This window comes from Pteropus medius, unplaced genomic scaffold (genome assembly GCF_902729225.1).
Source record: "Pteropus medius unplaced genomic scaffold, Ma_sr-lr_union100, whole genome shotgun sequence".
NCBI classification, from domain to species: domain Eukaryota; kingdom Metazoa; phylum Chordata; class Mammalia; order Chiroptera; family Pteropodidae; genus Pteropus; species Pteropus medius.
The window spans coordinates 7,645,837-7,669,286 of record NW_024347790.1 but is presented as its reverse complement, the minus strand read 5'-3'; the positions used below and the strand labels follow the sequence as shown (position 1 = coordinate 7,669,286).

General features: G+C 40.5%; 1 protein-coding gene and 1 long non-coding RNA gene across 5 annotated transcripts in view; one reads left to right on the top strand and one right to left on the bottom strand.

Moving 5' to 3' along the window:
* PIP4K2A (phosphatidylinositol-5-phosphate 4-kinase type 2 alpha) overlaps positions 1-23,450 on the top strand; it is a 166,805-nt gene that overhangs the window by 32,209 nt on the left and 111,146 nt on the right. The window contains exon 2 of one of the 4 annotated variants that reach the window (XM_039877563.1): positions 3,879-3,990. The exons of the other annotated variants lie outside the window; for them this stretch is intronic. The gene's annotated coding sequence lies outside the window, so the exon portion shown is untranslated. The remainder of the gene's footprint in view (positions 1-3,878; positions 3,991-23,450) is intronic. 4 annotated transcript variants of the gene reach the window in all.
* Positions 14,817-17,152, bottom strand: LOC120614674 (uncharacterized). Its single transcript, XR_005656044.1, has 2 exons — positions 16,522-17,152; positions 14,817-15,307 (listed from the first exon to the last, which is right to left on the bottom strand). It is a non-coding gene; the product is annotated as an uncharacterized LOC120614674 (long non-coding RNA).

Sequence of the window (23,450 nt, the reverse complement as noted above, 5' to 3'; positions counted from 1 at the left end):
TGCCGCCCGATGTTCTCTGTGGTTTTTATTGTCTTGTCGTCTCCTCATACCAGGAAGCTCCATGAGGATGAGGCGTCTTTCTCTTTTGTTCACAGCTGCACCCTCAGCACCTAGATCAGGAGGTAGGAGGTGCCAGTAAATTTTCAAATAAAAATAAAATGAATCCTCCTTGTCCTCTCTTGCTCTGTGATCCTCAGCAAGAAGGGCCTATGAGTTACTGGATTGCAGCGTTTGTCAGAAACAGAAAGTCTCATCAGCCCATCGCTGAGTCCAGCCATTCCCTCTGGCTGGTCTCTCACCTGTGTTCCTCTGTACTGGGAGGTCTCTTTTAGGGTGAAATGATGCCAGATGAAGAGACTCACCACCTGTAGTATTTTCCTGTCACGTTCAGACTTTTAGAATACCCCTCCCGATCTGGCAATATGTACATGAAATGCTATTTTGTTCAGGTAGTGGGGCAGAAAGCCGAGAGGCGAGCAGTCTAAAGGTGGAATAGTAGATTCTGATCCAGGACTGATTGGCCTTTGACATCTCGGGGTCTTGGGGTGGTCACACTGCCAGTTGGGAGCAATGCATTATTAGTGGAAAGTCGTGTTGGTGCTAATTCCTAAAAGAAGGGAATATGTTTACATTAGTTCAGATGCAGTCTTTATTTGCTATTTAATGCAACTTGATAAAGCATTTTGGGACAGGAAAGCACATAGTATAGGGACCGTAGTCTTTGAGCCTGCGCTATCAATGGAATAAGACATTTGGAAAATACTCTATGTTGAACCTTTGGGGGATCGAAAGCAGAGGCATGAGGAAGAGAAGGTGCTGAACTGCAGACTGCCGTTACAGAGTAATGACAGTGAAGACGGCAGAGATGGAGTGGTGGCCGTGAGGTGGCCACAGTTTTTCCGTTTGCCTGTGAGCGGTCCTTGGGAAACACCGACCAGCGACCCCGAAGTATTTAAGTAACAGATCATGTGTAATAAATTATGTTAGCTTACCAAAATGTAAGTCAGTTTCCTTCTTCCAAGTTGGGAAATGTCAAAGAAATGGCATTCAAGGCTGGTGACCAAGGGTTAGTAAGGCTTCAACACTGCTTGGCCTTGTTTCTCTTCTCTTCACTGGGCGACAGCCCATTTATGGAATCGTAGCTCTCCTGTCATGAGAGATGTGCTCCACTGCTCATTCAAGGGGACCATCTTGCCTGTTAGGGAGACTCTTTTCCTATCTGGCAGTGGTTTGTTTATTGACCCTTCTTACTTCCTGTTTTTCCTAAGAGTTAAAGCCAGGGTGTCAGGTAATAAATACTTCATTGTAATGGTGGCTTCGATAAATGAATTTCATTTGCTTGCTACTTTCTCCACTCTTGTATTAATACAGATGTTGTTTCCAAAAATCCATGTACCGGTCCGTGTTATATGAATAATAAGCAATGTAAATTGCAAGAATGAAGGACCAGAAAGATGTCATGTACCAGTGATGATCCTCCTGAGCTATGTTCTCTTAAGGCAATTAAATAAGTTCTCTTCGATCAATGGTTACCTTGGCCACTTTTTAACTGCCCAAGTATAGTTGAAAATTTCTCAATAAAACAAAACTGGTTAGTAGTCCAAATAAGTTATTTTAATGCTATAAGAATCTATAATTATAAAAATCCATTTTCAGAAAATATTTCCATCAGCCGAGGCTAAGAGAAGAGAACTGTGCCTTGCTTAGTCACTGGCATTAAGTAGCTGCACAGTAAAAATTTGTTGAATGCTTAAATGAATGTTTAAGGAACAAAAATTGAGTAGTAAAAACAGTGAGCCTCCCCTTCTTCCTTCCCAAGTCTCTTCCTTCCTCTCCTCTCTGATCTCTGTAGCATGATTCTTAGGAGCAGAGGTGTCCATAACGTGGGAACCGTGCATTAGAAGGGAGGAATCACCGGAAGAAGGTGACATAAGGCGAAAGGAATTATCAGTAGAGAACAGTGTCGATCCAGATGTCAAGGGAGTTCAGGTTTTGTAAATACGCACTACATGCAAGGCAGTGTCTACTAGTGTCTCTAAGTCTAAGACGTTAAGGAAAGTGAAAGTCTGTGTCTCTGTGGTTAAATGTTTGGTTGTCAGCATGCACAAAATAGATATGACAGCATATTTGAAACAGGAAGAAGCAGAAGAAAAACAAAGGTTCTGTGTGGAACCAGGAGGGTGGAGTCAACGAGCCTTGCTTGCTGAGCACATTTCTGTAGAAAATAAGTTGGCCTTTCAGTTGGTGAAATGACTTTTCATTTGGCTGTAATATTCCTCTGGGATGGCTCTGTGAATTCAATAAAACACAGCTAAAGAAAAACCTATTCTGTTTGAGGGAATATATAATTAACCCATAGAAATTAGTGCCATCCAGTATATTACTGAGGAAAAGGATTAAATACCGGTATGAATAAAAATAGTATCTATTATTGTTCTCCCTGGGATAAAATTATAAGGACTGTCAATCATCCTGCCTAAGGGTCTAGTTTATTATTGGCTGGGTTGGGAACAGTACTTTTCTCTTCCTATTACATAATAGTCCACAATTAGATGAATAGTGGGATTTTTTTTTTTCCCCTTTTCTCAGAAGGGTCTGGTGTGAGGTGTTACAGGAACAGAAGAGGCAATTATAATTGTTTTGGAGCTGTGTTTGATATGTGTTTAAATGCTGTTAGAATGCTTTGTATACCTCTTAAAATATATTTCTGGATATTACACATTCCGTTGAGTTTAATATGCCTTTGACTTGAAACTAGACCCCTGGAACAGGACTGGGACACCTGGTTCTAGTTCTAGGTCTCCCTTCGACTGCTGTGGTCATTTTAATGAATTAATTCATAAACATTGATTGCATTTCCTGCATGAAGTTCAGGCAAAACAGAAGGGAATAAAGCACGGGTAGGGCCCTGAAGGAGTCGGTTTAGTTGGAGGATCATTCATACGAGCGTAATGATAATGTGCGTGGGCTATTTCGCGACAGAGAGGAGGAACCCAGACCATCCGTGGTGGGGGGCAGTGGCAAAGGCTTTCTGGAGGAGGCGGTAGCAGTTGCCACCCTGGGAGACTGAGGGCTTCGTGGGGCATTTGAGAGCTGTGCCAGAGGCAATGGCACAGCCCTCAAATAGGACCCGGTCTGCTCAGAGGAGTTACAGGTCCAGGAGGTGGTCCTGGGTGGGGAGGCAGGAGGTGAGGAGGCAGGAATGAGATCTCTGGATCTGTTCTTGTTCCTGAAAATGAGGCTGTGTTAATACAAGAACACTTCTGAGGAACTCACTCATTTTCTTGAAAAATTTCACATTGCTGCTATAAGGGAGGAAAAATTATGTTTTGTTTTGTTTTGTTTTCTTTCTTTCCTTTACCCATCTTAGGTTCATTGGCTGGGGCCCTGTAAATTAGACTGACAGTAGATAGATTAACAGGAGCAAAACAAACATAAGTTTATTAACTCATGCATGGCCCAGGCACCTGTGATGAGTGACTCAATGGAGAGGTCAGAATTTGGGGTCTAGATACCTAGTTTAGTTGGGAAAGACAGGGAGAGAGGGGACTTTTGGAAAAGCAAATGACTTTTTGGAAAGATAAATGGGCCCTAGGAGACTAAGTGAGAGACGTGAGAGTTTGTGACAAAGTCTGCGGGGTGTGCCGCTGACTTCTCCAAGGAGAGGTCAGAGTTGATCCCGGTGATGGCTTCATGACAACTGAGTCCTTCTGAGATGCTTTTAGGCAGGTGCAGGATTTCAGCAACTCAGATGCCTTCAGCTCAAAGTAATTTTTACGTCAAAGTGACATCTTTTGGTGTGTCACATCCGGATCCCCTTTGGCGCATCTTGGTTAATAACATACCAACCTGCCAGCCCGTTTTTTTTTTTTTTTTAGGATGTTGAGGGCTGGAATTTACTGTCTGGAGTTGGGCAACATTTTGAACAAGGACATCCTGAATCAAGGCTGGCGTGACTCATGCCTTGCTGTGTAGGCCTCTGTTATATAGGTAGGTCTCTTTCTGCCCCTTCTTACTTAATCTGTCCTGAAATTTTTCTCTGCATCATGTCCTCTGGACGTACATGTTCATTTCTATTTCCTCTGGCCCTTCCCCAGTGTCCACCGCTTTTGTGTGTAGATGTCCCCCACTTTTGGCCAGACTCGCCCCATACAAAGGCATATCAAAGGTGTGTCTTTGATAGACGTGCTTTATATTTTCAAACATGTGTGTTAGTGAGAAAGAGACCTACGTAAGAAACCGAAGTGAGCGTATTTTTAAAGTTAAATAACTATGGATAAGGAATCTCAACCCATTTTCGTAATTCTCTGGAAGAAACGAATCAGGTAGAACTTGAATAATGGGTGTGTGATCTTACTTTTTAGTTGTCTGTATGAGTTTTAAAGTACACGTGGTGGTATAGTTACTCCGTTCAAAGACTGCAAATTGATGGAAGCACTGAGAAATGGTATAGATCATTGTAACGTTGGACAGGGATTTCTATCTCAATAAAAAGCGAGGCCGCAGTAAAGAGCGTCGAGAGGAAGTCCTCTGCTTCCGGTGGCCAGCGCAGCCTCCCTGTTGTAACGTGGTCAGGCTGTCAGTGACCAGATCGTATTCACTCACGTGCACTGCGCTTCTACAAATAAACGTGCAAATTAGAAATTAGAAAGCTATTCATACTTTTTATTTTTACTAGTAATGATTATTTTTTAAAAATAAAACATTCTGAATTTTCCAAGCCTGCACTCCTCAGCACCTGCACCTAAAACTTCATGCGCTGAAAATCGCGCTGTGTCCTTGGCGTGCTCTGGTCGAGAGATGGCTTTCCAGTGGGCTCGCCGGGTCTGAGCTGCTTCTTCCGCGGCTCTGCTCTCACATCTCAGTGGAGACCACGTATGGAGCTGGAGTTGTCCTTCCCGCTTCTTCTTTTTTCTTTTATAACTTAATTTCCACTTCAGACAGGGTGTTTCTTTTTTCGTTTATACATACATATCTCTCCTGATCTCTTTTTTGATCGTCAGCCTCTCCTAGTTCCTCTTTCCTCTTTCTCTTTGTAAACCAAAAAAAAAAAAAAAAAAAAAAAAGGATCTTATAGTTGAAAAACATATGGTCAGCACTTGGAACACTCACCTATCAAAGAATTTGAAAAGCATGAATTCTGAAGTAAAGCAAGGCTTAAGTACAGTGTTCGTAGGAATGTTTGAACGGTCTTTCTCTCCCGTTAGGCATGCTTTTTCTAAACGTTTAAACTGACCATTTTCTATGTAATAGTAGTGTGTTGTCAGTTGGCAACAAAAAAATAGGTATTGAAACCAGGAGTGTTTTATTAAAATGAAACGAAACAGATAATAGAGTTAACAGAAGCCAGACATGAATATATGTTTCCAAAGTTTGCTAATAAATTATCTCATTTGTTCATTTTTTATTTTTATTTTTGTTTTACAAAAACAGCCCAAACTGTGTTTTGCTTCAAGCACCAGGCTTCAAGAGGAGTACATGTTTTTTATATAATGTCTATTAGTGTTTTGTTTTTGCTTAATATCCAATATTGATAGAATGAATATTACAAAGTAAATTATTTTCTGCATTGAAACACATGTAATAGTATTTCATTTACATATGGGTCATATAGAATTTTGTGAACTACTTTAGAAAAGCAACTTCTATTTATAACACTGAATTTTAGAGAAAACTCATTCTGAATTGGGAGCATTCTGAGACAGACAATTTGTAAGCCAAAAAAAGACTTTTACTCTGTACCATATTGAAATGTGACCCAGAAGCATCTATTTCATTTATCATCCAATAAAAGAAGAAAAGCTTTTTACTAATTAGACAAGAAAACCCTTAGTTTTGCTTTCAAATCAACCCATTGTCTTTTAGTTAGTTAGTGATGGTTGGTGATGAAAACGCCTGAGAAACTTCTAGAGAATCTTTTTAAATTTTACTGCAGAGATTTTTTTTTAAGACCAATTAAAAAATATTATTTATAAGTCTGCTGAAAACTTCAGGATTTTCCATGGTTAAGAGTAATACCAATCATGAAAGCATGACTGAAATATTTTGGAGGGGTTGAAAAACTGCCATTCATATTTACTTTTAAATGATCTTTTTACAGGTATTAGTTTCTAAGGAAAACTATCTGAAAGACATATTTTCTAGTCAAGAAGTACAAGTAAAGGATTCACTTTCCAAGAGAATTTTAATTTTATAACCTCCTGTATTAATGTTTTGGTGTGAAAATATGTGTCCAAAGTAACCTGAGATATATTTCATTTGTTGGGTGTTAATTGTTCTTTATGACCATTCATTTTATAAATGATCCTTTGTTTGTCGAATAATCAAAACCACATAGATGTGACTTTCCCACTTTAAACTTTGGGATGAAAGCCAACACATTCAAAGCCAAGGAGTTTATAGTGGGATCTTAAGATATTTGCTGCCATAGCTGTAATTCAGTATTCTATGAAATAATCATGCACTATTTCAAGAATAGTATGCCATATTTAAATACATTAAAATTTGCTAGTTACTTTTTTTTCATATATGAGAAATTAAGTCTATTTAATGGATATAATTCAACACTAGCTATGTTAATTTCCTTGCTTCTTGATCAAGATCTTGCCCTTTTAAGCATCATATGAAGCCATTGGTACCTAGTCTTACGGAGTAAAATGAGGTGTTTTACATGATGTGGAAAATATTATTCTGAATCCGATGAAAGATTTCTGTGCCAGTCAACACATTATTATTTTTACAAAGTTACCATCTATGGCTTAAAACATGACTACTTTTTATTTTCATTTTACTTAGTATAATTATTAGTATCGTCAATATATTTTACTCAAGTCATTTTCAGTAAGTAAGTACAGCGAGTGGATTCACCTGCCCGTTACACGTACGGCCTGTGGAATGGCATCAGCCACCTTCCTTGCAGAGATGTGAAGGTTGGTTATTCTGATGCCGTGCTGGCATATTATTTCATCAGCGTAAAAGTATTAAAAACTTGTCACAAATATAATGGAAAGATGCATTTGGGGAGCAAAGGGGGCGGGTTTATCAGATATAAGTGACTACTTGTCTGTTTCAAACAGGGCCTGTAGTAGAGTAGGTGCCCGGAAGCAGTGCAGTGAGCGCCGTGCCCTGGAGAACCGCAGTGGGGGTTTGTGCAGGCTGAGGCAAGCGTTTGATGATAAGCCATCTGCAAGATGTTGACAGAATGGCTCTGTTTGCCGTTGTCTTCTGAGTAGACTTTCAGAGCCGTTCTTTGGGTCTCTCTAAATATTTGATTCTATCTTTTTGATTGATAAATTTTCAAAACAGACTTCCTAGATTCATGCTTTTCTGCTGCATGAAAAGCAGTTCTTCGGTAAATCAAGAAAGAGGCATTGAGAGGTCCTGGTTTCTCTCTCACCTTTTGCATATACTTAGTTTTTCTTCTCCCCCCCTATAGTTTTTATGGCCAACTTGAAAACTGTGGTTGGTAATTAGTAAGTTATTGAATATATTTTAAAGTCATTATAGCTCTCAGAATTTTTCAGATGTTTATTTTGAAGTTCGTAGTGGAAAAATTTGTATTATATATTCTCTGTGTTTCCTTATGTAGTATTAATAATTAGATAACAGTGTTATTGGGAAACAAGGTAGTAAAAGTAACACAAACCAGATCATTGGAATTTGAGGAGAATAATTAAAATGCGTTCAGTGGGTGTTTAATTTTTTTCCTCAGGCAATAAGTCAATTTTTACTTGGTCAAGTTCAGAGACCTATTTTAAGCATTATAGAGAATGTTATATGTTTACAGTCTTTCCAGAAAGCCATATGGAAATACCTATCAAAATTAAAAAATATATATAGGCTTTGATCCCACAGTCTCACTCCTGATAATCTATCCCATAAAGTAGAAGCACTGTAAGGTTAGGTATATGCAGGTACGTTTATCGCATCATTGTGTGTAGCATCAAAACATTGGAAACGAAGCAAATGACCTTCAGTAATGGGACGACCAGGTAAACTGCAGTACAATCGTACTCTGGGATATTAAGTGGCTATTAAAAGTGACTTAGGCCAATTGAGTAAGCCCTATAATGTAGTTTAGGGAAAGGAAGGTTTGGAGAAGTATATGTAATATAATTCTGTATTTAAAAAACACACAGTGTTTCTCTGAGTTTCTATTATTATATGTAGCAACCAAACTGTAAACATTAGTCATGAGGTTTGGGAGTGGCAAGAAGGTTAAGGGGAAAAAATGAAGTGATAAGACAGGCACAGAGCCAGTTGTTTATATAAAAGTATATATGTATATATGTATGTATACATGTGTCTCTATATGAATGTTTTGAATATATGCATAAAGATATCTGTATAAAAATGTTCGACAGATCAGTGTTGGTTACCTTAGGTATTAGAATTATAGTAATGTTTTTATGTTTTTTTCCTAATTTTTCTCCCTTTGAATTTTTTTTTTTAAGAACCCCATGTCTACATAATGTGAATAAAAATAAAACTTTATGCAGTGGGGAACAAAATTTTGTGTGTTTAGCATTCATATATAAATCTCACCTTTAATGAAATGTGCTACCTACAAATATATTTCTTCATATACAAATGAACATATTTGTGGCTTTTGGATTAGTAATTTGTATTAATATCATAAAGCTATTTCTTCTGTGTTAAATCTGTTAAACACTTATTAGTGTTAAAATTTTTTAAGTAAAACATTTCAAAATTATAGATATTTTGTTTAAAAACACATGAACATCCAGCTGAAAAAGAGAAAGACTGGTAGTTTTAACCACATAAAATGAAAAATTATCAATGGTCACCGTGAGTAAAAAAAAAAAGAGAGAGAGACAGCAGCAACCATTAAGGCATACTATTTTGTTTGTAATGATCAAGAAAAAATTCAGTAGCGAATGAGTAAAAAATCATAAACAAGAAAAGCCAATGATAAATATAAATTATTTGTAAACATGAAAATGTTTAACCAAAGTGGTAATGTAAATTAAAATAGCAATTCCACATTGCTGATAATAATATAGTAAGGCCTTTCTGGACAATAGTTCAGTACATTTCTCAACTTGCAAATGTAATATGTTATATGTTTACTTCAATGAACATGTATTACTTTTATAATTAGAAAGAAACGACTTTGTTTATTTGGTACATTAAGACAAAACCAAACAGAAAACCACACAGAAAATACACATAAAAGTGAAAGCAGCGAAGGGTCAAAATAGTGAACATTTATTAAGCACCAATTGTGTGCCAATTCTTTGCATACATTATTTCAATTAAACATTTCTTTATTTGCTAATTGAGCAAATGTATATTAAACACTACTGTGTTACGGTCATAAAAAAAAAAAAATAGACCTTTTTACTGAAAAGGAGACAGGCTCCTAAATAGGTCCTTTGAGATCACATAGCAAGAAAGCCAAAAATTTGAATTCAGTTACAGTTGCCATGATCTTCTCAATTTACCACTGACACGAAGCTTGAATTTTTGATCTACCATTGGCAACATTGTTGGTAGGATTAACAGAATATGCATCCTATTTCCAGGCTGACCCCAGAATTTTGGAGTTTACCAACTGTCTCTCCTTTTCCTCATCCTGACCCATCAGAATCTGGATTTTGCCAAACTGCATGTGTACTGCATTGCTTGGCCGAGACCCACGTAGGTGTGTGTGTTTCACTCTAAGCCCAGACTTGCAGATTCGTAGCTTGGTCAGGTGGTCATTTTGTGGAGACAGTTTGTATCCTAGTCTTTAGATGTCCCACCGTTGGCTTTTAGTCAATTCCCATTGTCCAGATACTTTCTGTTAGTATAATTTTCCCATTTCCTGGCAGTAGCCTATGCTTTTCTAAACCATTCAAGTGGTCATCAGGCTAACGGTTCCTTTTACATTACTTAACTTCACATCTTGCCAACTGAGCTTTTACTCCAGCTCAGGAGTGCATCTCTACCCCCACCCCACCATGTGCCCTGCATATTAATGGGCAGAGCTGAACACTGAAGACAAGAACCCTTCATTATGTGCAGAATGTTTTCAATCGCATCTGTTGGCATGCTCACAGATATCAAATTGAGGTTGCCTTTTGGAAAGCTCACACCATAACATTTCAGAAATCCTCCTCGGCAGTCAGCAGAATCTCACTGAAATGCTGGACCCAAACCAGAGAGAAAACTCTTCTGATCTTACAAAAGGCTCTTGGTTCTTCGACTTAAATTTAGCAAACGGGAAAAGGAAAAGATTTTGAATGTGGAAAGGAAGGAGGTAAAACCGATGGGTCAGTGCGACCTGATAGAACAATGGAGATGCCCAGGTTAAACGATTTTAATCCAGTTTTAAAAACGAAGATGTAGGAGAGGGTAGTAAGAGGTGACGCCAAACCCGATGTTGAAGGTAGAGACTGGATACAGAGCTTGTCCCTTCTGCTTCCTCAGCATAAATGGTGGGTCCTTACTTGTGTTTTTGCTCCTGTCACGCCTCGCACCCAGCTTCTCAGCGCTGGGTTCATAATAAACTGTCAGGATGGTCATTTCTACTGGCTGAGGAATTTTTATTCTTACAAACTGTGAGTTCATTTGGCCTCTGACTGAATTTCACAGGATTCTTCCCATACCCCCTTCCCTTTCCTCTCCTTCCCCAGGGTGTCTGTGCTTTTCCTCCTGTGTCTAGATTTCTCTTTTTCAGCTGCTTCTTTCTTGTCCTCAGCCCTAGAATCTGCATCTGGCGTCTGTAACTTCCTGCTGCGAAACACTGAAAATAATATATTCATTTACCGATTCATCATTCAGACAGCATTTGTTGGGTACCTACTACATACATATACCAGGTAACGAGAAAGGGCGGGGGGGACATCGGTAAAAAGCGAGTTCCTTGCCCTTGAGGAGTTTAAATGAAGAGTTCGCACTGACTTGGACTAGAATTAGAACGGGGTGAGAGGGAAGGGCTGGGAACACAGGGCAGGGGACTAGCTGTGTTCAAGCCAGCGGGGGAGCAGCTGGGAGTGGGAAAGGGCCGAGTGGCCGGCCCCAGGGTGTCCGCGAGCCTGGAGCTGCTAACAGTGACCTCTTTACCCTGTCGGTAGGGTTTGCCGTGTCTGTGAAGGACTCTCTTTGCTGTCCAGGCACACACCGCTTTCCTGCTTCCTCCTTCCTGTTGTCAACCCTGCTCTTCCGTTACTGGGGAACATCACCGCAGTAGTCTTATCTCTCTTTCCTGCCCCTTAAGATGTGGGTTAAAAAGCCCCCCACCTTTGGAGCGTTCTTGATCAGCCTCACCTTGGGATGGGGGAAGGAGGTCTTTCTTGACTGATGAGTTCCAAGGTCCCGATTTCACCTGATGTTTCCTGTCTTTGTTTTCATATGTTAAAAACATTCATACAGATCGATATAGCCTAGTATACACAAGTCTGAGTTAAAAAACAAGATGAATTTGGAAGGTAAATACCTATCTTTTATAGGAAAACATCTGATTCATTTTAGCCACTTGGCAGATAACAAATGATTTTGTCGTGTTGTGGTTTGCAACTGTAAGGCTAGATAAATGATCTAAGTTAAAACGCTCACGTCCTGAACAGTGTAGATTAACTGAGGTGGTGGTCATGTTCCATGACACTTTTTTTGCTTTAAAAAAATCCTGCAAGTTTTCTTGAATTATAGAGGCTCTCTGGTATGTTTTAGTGTTTATTGTTGTCAGGAGATGGGGGATATACAGATTATTAAATTATAAGGAAATGTTACATTTGAAATTAAAGTTAAGATTCTCGCAAATTATTAGCAAGATGAATCAATTTATAAAACTTACCTTTCAGGAACAGGTCATTCGTGCAAAATGAGGCAGGCCTGTACTTGGTATAGGTTTAATGGGATCCTGTGAATCACAAACCACATTTTACCTAGATTGTTTTCTCTCGTCTCCCTTCTTGCCTGCCTTTAAAAAAAAATTAAATAATTCAGTATTCAAGTAAACATTTCTTGAACACTGATTATGTGCCCAACATAGTAGCAAGGAGCGGGTAGGTGCTGGAGAGACAGGGATAAGTAAGATTGTGTCTCGCCCTCAAGGAGCTCACATCTAGCCAGGCAGTGAGTCCTGGAAACCATCCTCAAAGCTCGTGTGCTGTGCAAAGGACACAATGTCTGTCCCTTGTAGCAGGGGCCGAGAACTCTGCTGTGGGAGGGTGGCGAGTGGGCAGGTAGGGAAAGCATGAAGATGTGTGATGTTGAAGCTACACCGAAGGTAATTAAGCGGTCCTCACCCCGAAAACAGCCTCCAGAAAGAGATCTTTTAGAGATCCATCCCTTATGGCAATTAAATGAAAGCCTTTTGTCCAGTTAGTCCTCAGGATAATTGAGTCATCATGTGGCTAAAAACACTAGAATAACATGTTTTATGAGTTACTGGGTGGTATATACTTAGGAAAAGAGAAAGTCATTGAAACCTGGTTAAATCTCGATTTTTCAAATTGAATTCAGCCGTTAGAATCAGAAGGCACCCAGTCCAGCCTCCTTGTGAGCTGAGGCTGGAGGGGGTCTTGGTTTGTCTGGTCATCCAGGGGTCAGGACTGAGTCGGCATCTGGATTCTGGTTGGTGCACATTCCACAGTGCCCAGCAGCCCCGGGCAGCCTGGAGGAGCCCAGAGATCTGCTTAGGGGCATCTTGGAGCCCTAATCGCAAGGCTCTGAGGTGCTATGGGTTTTGCTGTGGGATTAAATCTTGGGTGTTATTTAACTTGTCTGAATTCAATTTTCTCTTCTTTAAAATGGAGATAAAAATTCGTATCTAATGGAATTGTTCTGCGGTCTTTATGAGATAATATATGTAAAATGCCTAGGATTGCTCTAGGTTTAGGATAGCGGCTTAGAGTTAATTTAAAAAGAGAGAATCCTCATTCTCATTCCTATGGGATCTTTTGCTACATAGCACCTATATAATCCCAATGGGTTGATAAGATAGTTGATTTGGTAAAAATCTAGTCAAAGAAACTTCTCATTTATTTAAGTGTTTTTTTGTTTTGTTATTTTTACATATAGGTATGGAATTTCTTCAAGAATTGTAGTTCTCGAATTTGAATTTGAGTTCATTTTCATTGTCTCACTGCATTTTGGCCTTTTGGTAGTTTAAACCTATTATCTTCTTTGTTTTTATTTTTAATATATGTGCATCAGTTTAACATGTATTTTATTTTTAAGTTCTCAAAGATTCCTGTATATAAAACATTATTAAGCCATGGTGATTCCTTCACCAGTGCATGTAGTTCAAGTGTTGAAACACGGTATTATATTGCAAAGTGTTGCGTTGTTTCCAGGAATGAATCTCTTCTATTACAGTTTCTGTGGCATTCAACACGTTGAGTAATTTTTTTTATAACTGTCATATTCTTTAATTGGCAATATTTTTCTAAAACGATTTATATTGTGGTGTGACATTTTGCTGCCACATACTCACAGTAAGAGCAAAGCCTAGTAAGTCTAATTCTGAAAAGATCAACAAAAGAAGTTTTTAGAAAACAATTTTCCTCCGGGGTGAGTGAAGTATTTTTGCATTTTATTCATAGCTGATTGCTTTGGAAAAATTACACGTTTCTTTTCCTGTCTGTACTTCTGGCGCCACATATTTCTGTAGTAGTGACCTCAGTTAGGGTTTGTAGCCCCCCAAAATAGGTAGATCCCATTTGTAAGTCCAGTTGAAAATGATTTCACAATAGTGCTCTCCCATATCCATCAAAAAAAAAAAAGATACTGTCTCTGAAATTTAGCATGATTGCATCCATTTTAAAAGTCACAGTATTAATAACAATATTCCCACCTACTCTCTCATCTCATATGTCTGGGCTCTAAGCTCTTCAGGTGGACAGACCAGCTGTATATTCTCTGCTTTTCAGAGTCACGTGACAGAGAACGCATTTCCAAAATTCAGGCTGTGTCCTCAGGCACTTGGGTTTTTGTTTGTTTTGTTTTGGTGGGCATATTTTTTTTTAGAAGACATTTATGTAACAACAAAGAGCAAGATGATTACGTTCGAGAGATCTACTACACAGCCCTGTGCCTGGCGTTAACAAGGCTTTGCTGTGCACTTAGACATTTTGTCAAGAGAGCAGATCTCATCTTGAGAGTCCTTTCCACAATAAGCATAGAGACACAAGGTTTACCACTATAGAATATGAATAGTTTTAGGTTGTTGTTGTTGTTTTTGTTGGTAAGAATGGTCTTTCTTTCAGTGAAACAGGTCTTTTGCTTTGGAGTAACAGGATTAAAGGCATCCTTTTGAAGATGCTTCAAAGTAAAGAGAAAAATTTGACATTGCTCTTGGAGGAATGGTTCATAGATCCACAAAAGGAAAAAATAACATTTAAGAAGGTTTTTGAAAAAGCGAATATGAGTCCCTTGAAATTTGGAGGTGTCGACGGAAGACTAGTGCTGTGCTCCTAAACATCAGCCGTCGCCCCGAGTGATTTGGGGTTATTCCCGTGTTCTCCCTGTCGCAGAGGGCAGGAGGCCTGCATCGTCGGCGACGCTGGCTCCCCCAGCAGGCTGCGATGGGGTTATGAGAGTTTTATCCCAGTTGGAGGGGAGCTCTGAGAAGTAACAAAACAGATGTTTGATGTGTCCATTATTACTATTAGGTTTGGGGACAGATATAAAGTAAAATGAAACATAGCCCTGGACCCAAGGTGTTCATGAATCACTGAACACTATTCGTGGTACTGTTGGGAACCAAAAGAAGCTTAATCTCAAGCTCAGGGAGATCAAAACCTAATTGGCAAATCGTTAGGACTCTGTTTTTTAAATTGATTTTGCAAGTGACAGAAAAGAACTCAAGCTTGCTCAGTCAAGGAGGGAATTTACTGACCTGTGTACACAAAATTCCAGATGTCGTTCTACCTAGAGGTTTACATAGTTTACCTGTACCTGGTTCTTTCTTCTTATCTCAACTCCATTTTCTTTGTGTTTGCTTTATCTTTGCCCTTGTGGTAGCAAGATGGCCTCAACAACCCCAGCTCTACGTTTTCATCATTGAGTCAAGTTGGAAAGTGTCTCTTCCCCTAATGAATACAAATCTGGGGCCTGACTGTCATTGCTTCACATTGTGGTGTGTGTCTGCTCCTGAAGCAGTCACCATGTCCAGGGAAACAAGGAAAGTGCTTATTTCTTGGGCACAGTTCACAGTTCACATGTCACCTTCTGAACTGGGCTGGACGTCAGAGGGAGGCTGGTGTCCCAGGTAAGAATATGGCACGTTGTCGCCAGAAGGAGCTGAAGAGATGCTGACAGCAAAGACAGCTGGTGTCCATCACAGGGAGAGAGGACTAATCTAAGAGGGGAAAAAAAATAACATGATATTAAACAATTAGTGGATGATTATATAGTTATTTCATTAAATGTGCCATAGGAGTTGAGAGAAGGATCTGAGCGAGGACTGGAGTCACTGGGATATTAAAGCTTTACAGAGCAGGTGGATATGAACTTGGACCTTAAGGATCGATGGGGATTCTTGATTTGACTCTCTCAAGACACTAATGAGACCGATGGCAGCGATGCTGATGTCAGAATGTCCATTTCAGTCCTTCGTGAGTCTCCAGTGGAGTAATGCAACACTGCGAAATAGATCCAGCTTTTAAAATGATACAGGAACCGAGAAACTCAACTCTCGATCCGAACAAATCATGCATGCGATGAAATACCTGGAAGCGGTTCAACAACATTAAAAAAGATAAACTATGGTACAGATGCACGTTAGAATAATTTTTAGTATTCTAGTCATGTTTGCATTTCAAGAAATAGTTATCGAGCACCTACTCATTAAAGTATTTTGAAGGACTTTTAAATGAGAAAAACTAGGCTGTATACAGGATGGTTTACTGTATGTGCTCAGCCATCTGCAAACTACTTAGAACCTAAGAGCCTAGAAGGAGATACATCAAAATGATATGTGGTTGTCTCTGTTCTTTGGACGTAACTGTATTTTCAAAACAAATAAAAAAGACCGCATAGCTGTGAACTGGCTAAATAAAGGCCTTTGAAACATGGGCGCCGGGCTTCTGCAAAAGGCAGAACATGAATTACCCCCGTTCTGACAGCCACAGACAGAGGCCTTCAACTCCTGAGGAAGCACATTCCAGACACAGGAGCAGTGATGGTGGCTTTCCACAGTGCCTATCGCTTTGCTTTGAGAACTTACTGTCTTCTGAAATCCGCAGAACTCTGCCTCCTCGGGCTCGGGTCAGATCATGATTTTTCCACCTGGTCTCCAGGAGCACGGTCACCTTCTCTTGCATACGCCCCGTCACTCCACCCCCTCACAAGGCACCGTTTCCTTAAGGCCACTCATTTCTTTTCCCTACATTTTTCCCGGGGCAAAGCCCCAGGCCCATGTCTGCCGCAGGTTTTTTTCTCTTTGGATTTCTTTAATTCGAAATCTCATTTCAAAGCCTTTGCATATCTCATTTGATACCTTGTGTTAGAGCCGGATGAGATTAGAATCCCTGTTTCGAAGTGCGAGGACAGAGTGCAGAGGTTGTGACTCACCTGGAATGACGTCACCAGGTGTTGTGGCTGCTGATCGGTTTGCTCTCGGTGACACCGTGTTGCTTCAGGCTTTAGGAGGGCTTGCCTGTAACCAGCGGTGGGACCAGACCCTTTGTTGGGGATTATACAGATGACCACCCTTGCATCCCTTAAAATTTACCTTTCTTGGAAGACTTCACTTCTCAGAGACAACTAAATGAGCACTGTTCAGTCTAGTTAACCACCTTCCCTCCCACCACATTTTTAAAATTCTGAAATCTCAGCGCGTGTCAGGAATACAGTAGTTATTAATAAGATTCTCTAATTTGTCATTTTTTATACTTAGTGATTTGAATCATTGGTCGACTGTAAGTATCCCATATTTCTCCTTTTTTTTTTTTTCTTTCCCCCCCTCCTCACACGGTAAATTCTTGGAAAGTGAGAGCTGTGTTTTCCATTTCCTTACTAGTTGATTTTTCTCCTAAGGGGGAAGTTCAATAAGTGCTGAGTGATTGACCAGCCGATCGACCGTGAGGAAATAAAATAATTCATCGTTCAGGAAAGTTCTCATAGCCTTTCTGGAAGTAATTATGAGATTAAATTTTCCTGAAGAAAAAAAAAAGTACTGAAACAGCTGTTTTCCAAAATTGAATTGGAACTATGAATGGCCTGACATTTGTACCCAACCAGAAAGTCATTTGCGGTCAGAATCTCTAGCTGGGGTGGGGGGGGAGGGGAGCAGGGGAGGTTCCTTTCTTGCACATTATTAAATCTGTGCCTCGTAGCAAGCAGAGACACTGCTCCATTCACCTAAAACCCAGCTGCAGCTATTTCGTCCTGGCGTTAGTACTGACCCCACAGATCGTCAGTTATTCAGATTGCAGACCCACAGACTTGCTGAGTGTCTGATTGGTAGAGCATTATGGAAACCCTCAGAGAGCCATCTCACAGGGTGATCGTTTCAGCCGACCAAAGACGTGTCCTCTGCTCTGTGCAGTCTCCCCAGCAGTTCTTTAGCCACCCAGTGATAAGCGGCTTGTAGACAGAAGCTGCCTTCCTCCTCGCTGCCTGTCTCACGGCCAGTGCACTCCCTGTGTGGCTGCTGAACTGAGTCATTAAGAGAAAGATGAAGGTGGGTGAATGGAAGCTGGCAGCCGGCAATGCTCACAGTTCACTCCCCCGGTGAAACTGGCTTGTGCAGAACAGGCAAGGACTTAGAAGTTGAAGAGTAAGTTGGCTCCCTTGACATGACTGGGTGTGGAGAACAGGGTAGGAAGTGGCTTCGCTTTGCATGGCATTCTGCCTGCCTTCATTTCCTGATCGCCCCTGCCCCCAGGTCTGAGACAGGTGGGGAGAAGACTTTCCTCCTTTGCTGTACTTTCTTCCTTATCTGCTCCTTAAAATGGTGTTTTCTGGCGCAGAGTTGTCCGTGGAGTGGCCCTGAACTTAACTTATGGAGCGTGTGATTCATGCCCCAGGGATGACCCTTTCTCATAAATATTTTTAAGCAGTTTCGAAGGAGCAGTGTTTCAGTTGAGAATTGTTTATACATTGTTCATTGAACAAACATCATTTTCTATTTCCCTGTGTTGCACATATTAGATGTAACTCGAGTTTTAGGACTGAATTTATCACACACAATGATAGACTTGGTTTTAATGCACATTTTACTATCTTAAAAGCAAATTTCTTACATGAAATATACCCCCGGGTATTGATCACTCTGAAGACATTGCTTGGCAAAAGGAATCACCTCACAAAATATCACAGTTCAGTGGTTTATGAGACAGTTGCTAAAGTGATAGTTAAAAATTGTCATGTGTGTAGGTTATAAATTCGCTCATGAATATTAAGTGAGCACTCATATTGAGCTCGGTATGAGTCAGGGTTCCCTTACAGAAAACAGAAGGTACTGAAGCTGATTTAGATAATAAGGAATTAAATGCATTAGTGGGCATTGATAGTGCCTCGAAGAATCTTTGCAGCTCTAGGAGGGTAAGACTGTGATTTTATATCCAGATGGCCACTGGTGAGGAAGTTTGAGAAGTGTAATTTTTAGCCCCCAGCCTTTGCAATACAGGGAGGCCCGCAAGATGGAGGCAGGAATGGGTAACGAGTACCCGCCTGCCTGGGCATCTGTCTGCTGTCTTGTCACTGAGCTGACTCCGGAGGTAGCACCAAACACAGCAGTCATGGTCTGCTGTCATGAGGTTTGCTGTTAACAACAAACACACGAATAGCAATAACGACAGTCGTGACGAGGCTGCAAAGGACATGTACACATGCTTAGAAGTAAATAATAAGGGGACTTAATTTAAACCGGAGATGGGGGCGGGGTGCTGAGAAAGCCTCTCAAGGAAGATGCATGTGAACTGAGGCTTGTGGGTGGAGTTGGGTTTGCCAGGCGAAGGAAACAGGAAGTGGGGAGGGTACGAGAATGCTGGGCAGAGGAAGCACAGGTGAGGCCTGAGGCTCCCTGGAGGCAGGAGAGAAGGCCTGTGTGAGGGAGTGGGAGGTGACAGCTGCAGAGGTGGGTAGGGTCGGATGACGGATTTGAGATCACAAGAAGAATTTTTCCTAAGAACGATCAGAAGTCATCTTTTGAGTGTAAGAGTAGAAGCAACGGAGTTTTTGTAAATGATCTCAGCAGCTGCAATCTGGAGAGTGGGTTAGAGAAGGGGAGGGGTGAAAGCCAGGAGACAGCGAAGAGCCTGGCGTGGTGGGTAGACCGGGCGACAGTGGTGGTGGCCATGGGGATGGAGAGAAACTGGGCCTGGACGCTTATTTAGGAGACAGACTTTTCAGTACAGGGGGAGTGAAGGTGAAAGATGCATTAAGAATAAAATTCCCTGCTTTCGGGCACATTCAAGTGAGTAGTGAGCACTTTTGGAGATGACAGGAAAGCCATTGGATAGGGGTCTGGAGCTCAGAGGGAAGGTACGGATCTGGGGTGGGGGCTACAGATGAGGAGGTCATCACATCTACGAGGCGCACAGCCGTGCAGCGGAAGAGGGAGCCTTGCGAGAGGGCCCGAGCCCAGACTCTGACATGTAGAAATCAGCTGGAGAAGGGGCAACCAGCAAAAGGTAGAAAAAACATTCAATTAAAATTAGTGTTTTTCCAAAAAGAAGAGACTCTCAAGTCAAGTTTAGCGGGGAATATTTTTATTTTTGAAAATAGGTCATTTCTAAAACCTCTAGAGATTATCTAGTTCTGTTAGCAGCTAGATTATGCCTGGAAAAGTTCATTTAACATAAAAAAATGCATTTATTCTACCTATATTAACTATTAATTGCATTAATTTCTGTAGTAACTATCCCAGCATACCATGATTGATACCTCAATGAGAAACTATACTTTCGAGAAATCCAGATTATTAACAAGATCTAGCTAAAACATGACCACGTTTATATAGTGCTGTTACAGTGTACCCTGATATTTCATGGTGAAGTATGTAGGGCAAGTGTTCTCATTTCCATATTTTAGTTCAGGCTGAAAAAAGAGTCAGTGACCAGACAGTGAAGCGTTTTCTCCCACTGATACAGTCCCCCATTGGCCTGTCAGATCACCTGTCACCTGAGAAGGCACTTGAGGAGTGCGACGCGGAGCAGGCCGCATTCGATGGGAGAAAAATTGGGGGCACAGTTTGGCAGCTTGTTAGTTGAACAAATGTTTATTGAGCCAAATCCCGGGGGCGGGTCCTAGGGTGGAAATGAACCTCTGTCGTCAAGGCATTTATAGACTAATGCGGGTCAGAAGATGGATGAGAACAGATAACATATAAACGGTGAGACTGTGGGTGCTCCCGCAGCGGATACAAGGGACCTTTTGTGACCAGATGGGAGGGGAGGGCGGTGTGGATGACCATAAGAGAAATACCGAAGAGAATTTTGCTGAAGAGTAAATCTGCTTAAGCGTTTCGCCTAGGGCCCGTCTTTCTTCATGTGCTGTGCAGGTCACCGAGGGGTCTGCTGTGGTCATGTTTTGTTAAATTCATCTGTTCCGTTATTTGGCCGTGGACCCCGTTCCTGTCGTTACTGCCCAAGTGCAGGTTCACACTGCAGAAGTGCGTAGGCCAGTATATATTCAGGTTGGCCGTTAGCTCTATGTGTTCTTTATGTTCCACTCCCCATGCTTTCAAACTTCTTGCTTCCTTGTGTGCGCAGTGTCCCCTCATGTTCCCTCACGACACTGAGGCCAGACATGTTGCACTGTACCAAACGCAACATGGCACTTACTTAGAAAAGGAGCGGCAATTTGACATGTAGTTTGGCTCAGGGTGTCGTCACACAGGCCACAGTGCCTGCAGTCGCTCTGCCCTTTTCATGTGGAAGATGATGCGTTGGATAGCCAAGTTAATATTTTGAAACTGTGAACTTAATAAAGAAATTTCTTCTTTTGAATAGAAAAATTATAGCCGAAGGAGAAAGAAACTTAGAGACACTATAGACCCATCTGATAATCAGTAGAATACGGGAAAATGTTAAATAATTCATAAGTTGCTCAATAACTGGTGAATAAATGCATGATGGAACGTTTAGAATTTGGCAAAGCCTTCTAGAGAATCTATTAAACACGTGCATGTTCAATCTTACAGTATCTGCAAGAATTTCTGGAGAGATTTTTATTCTGAAAAATTGAATGACATGTAGCTAAACTCTAATTAGAGCTATGAATGAAAATATTACAGTGCCTGTATTAGTGAATTATTTTTATCAGGGCTTTCTGACTTGTACAGATGAGATTTTTGAGAGAAGTCAGAGGATTAATTCTTGAAGGCAAGACACTGCTATGTGCCTACTGTCTTCATGCAAATGTCCCTGAACTCCGTTCAGATGGTCCCAAACATCTCTCTACTTTCATATTTCAGGAATGTGTGTAGTCTCCAGCCTTTACTGGCCGAACTGATCTCTCAAAGACTTTGTGGTCTGGCAAAAGAGCGTCTTGCTCGTTAGGCTTGGAGTGTGTTTGAAATAGTTGCACATGCAGTTATATTTGTTGCCTAGAAGCTTGTGAAGAAAATGTGCCTTTTTCAGACCACAAAAACGGGAGAATTTTTTAATGTTTGGTTGTAGCTAATCAGTTTTCAGTTCTTCCTGGGGATAAACTGCCTAAAAAAAAAAAAAAAAAAGATCAAGTGTTTCAGGGTCCCTCCCATAAAATCAGAGAGACGTAAGAAATGACAGGAAAGACTCAAATATTAATGAGTGTTTTTCAGTCTGAAGGAAAATACTTAGAAGAGGCAGAAAGTTCATTGTCTGGAACAAGCGGTTAAAGATTCTCAGAGATATTCATCAAAATTTGAATAAGAGGAATAATGAAAAGAAGCTGTTCTGTGCAATAAATTTCCTTTACGTAACTTCCTCCTCTTTGATGCAATAATAACCTGAGGGTCATTTAATGCTAGCCAACAGAATATTAACAGAATAACTATATTATGCAGATTCAAGGAACTAACTGCCCTCTTTTTCAATGAGTGCTAATTTTTTAGTTGTTTGAATATTTTCTTTACAGACTATCACACTCATTATAAGGTACCTGATTTTTTTTTTTATTTTTTTTTATTTTTTTACTTTTCTCAGTATATTTTAAGATACAACACTTGCAGGAAAAGAGAGAGAAAATGATACATAAAACACACTGGCCAGTCTGTTAAATGTCCTCCAGAAGCCCAGAGACTGGAAAGAAAATCAATCTGGGCTAGAATATTCCAGGATGGCTTTGAGGAAGACACAGATCAAATCTGAACAGCCTTGAAGAGTGGGTAGATGTAGGAAAGGATTCAGGAGGGAGTTTAGATAAGGATGGGTCACGGCAAGTAAAGATATGCCTGAGATGTTCTTCTCAATACTTTATTTTTATCTGCTAAATGATTTTCTTGGAACGTAATTCTTATTTCTTTTCACACATTGTTTTTCTTTTGTTGTTCTCAGCACCCTGCTTCCAGGGCCAAGGCTGAATTCACCTGCAACTCACTGGAGATTTCATTGCCCAAATTCCCAAAGGGTCTACTCTGCATATACTTATCGTCAGCATATTTTCATTGGGTCATTTACTGTGGCCTAACTTGCCAGCTTTCTTCACGGATATGTGCCGAAAGTCTCCACAATCCTGTCCTCTGTGACGATTCAGGGGCAAGTCCCTAGTTACTTGAAACAAAGATGAGATGGCTAGTTGTGGGAAGAAGCGTTCCCTGTCAGCCATCTCACTGATCAGTTTGGTTTTTTTTTTTTCCCATGCAGTTGAAGGCACACTGAATTATTGTCATTTTTTCTTATGTTATTGTCTTCCATATTGTGCAGATTAGATGGATCTCTGATGGGCTTTAAGATGGGATGTGTTAACCAGCAAATTCCAGGAGTGCATGTTTATCTCTAAACTCTGCCTCCTAAAGCTTCTTTCATTTTCTTATCTGTGTCCCTGCCTCTAGCTTTGTCCCGAAACCCTTTCACAAAATAACGACACATCTATGTTAAGGCTATAGGAAAACACGCATGCTTGCACACACACTCACACTCACACACACATAGGGTATTTAGAAACCGAATCATCTAGAAAGACTTAGAATGTGATATTCCTGCCCAGTGGCATGCTACGGGCTGGCATGTGGGCAGACACACACCCTTATTAGGCTTCTTAGAGCTCAGGAAACAATGAGAAAAGTAATGCTATTAAGGACTTATGAGGACTTGTGTTTTCTAGTCTGCTTCTGCCAGTGAGCAATAAATCCTCTTTCAGAAAGCAGATTTCAGTCCTTGTTTGAAAAAACTTTGTAGTGTAAGTAAACAATTTTGTTTATTTATTTTAAGAAGAAAAATATCTGTGGGTCAGAGTTTATAGCCTACTCAGCTTTCATCCTGTGTTTTTTTTTTCTTCTTCTACTGATTCTTTTCTGTAAGAAGTGTGGGAATTCTGCTCAATCTACAAAGAAGGCAGTAATTAAAGAAGAC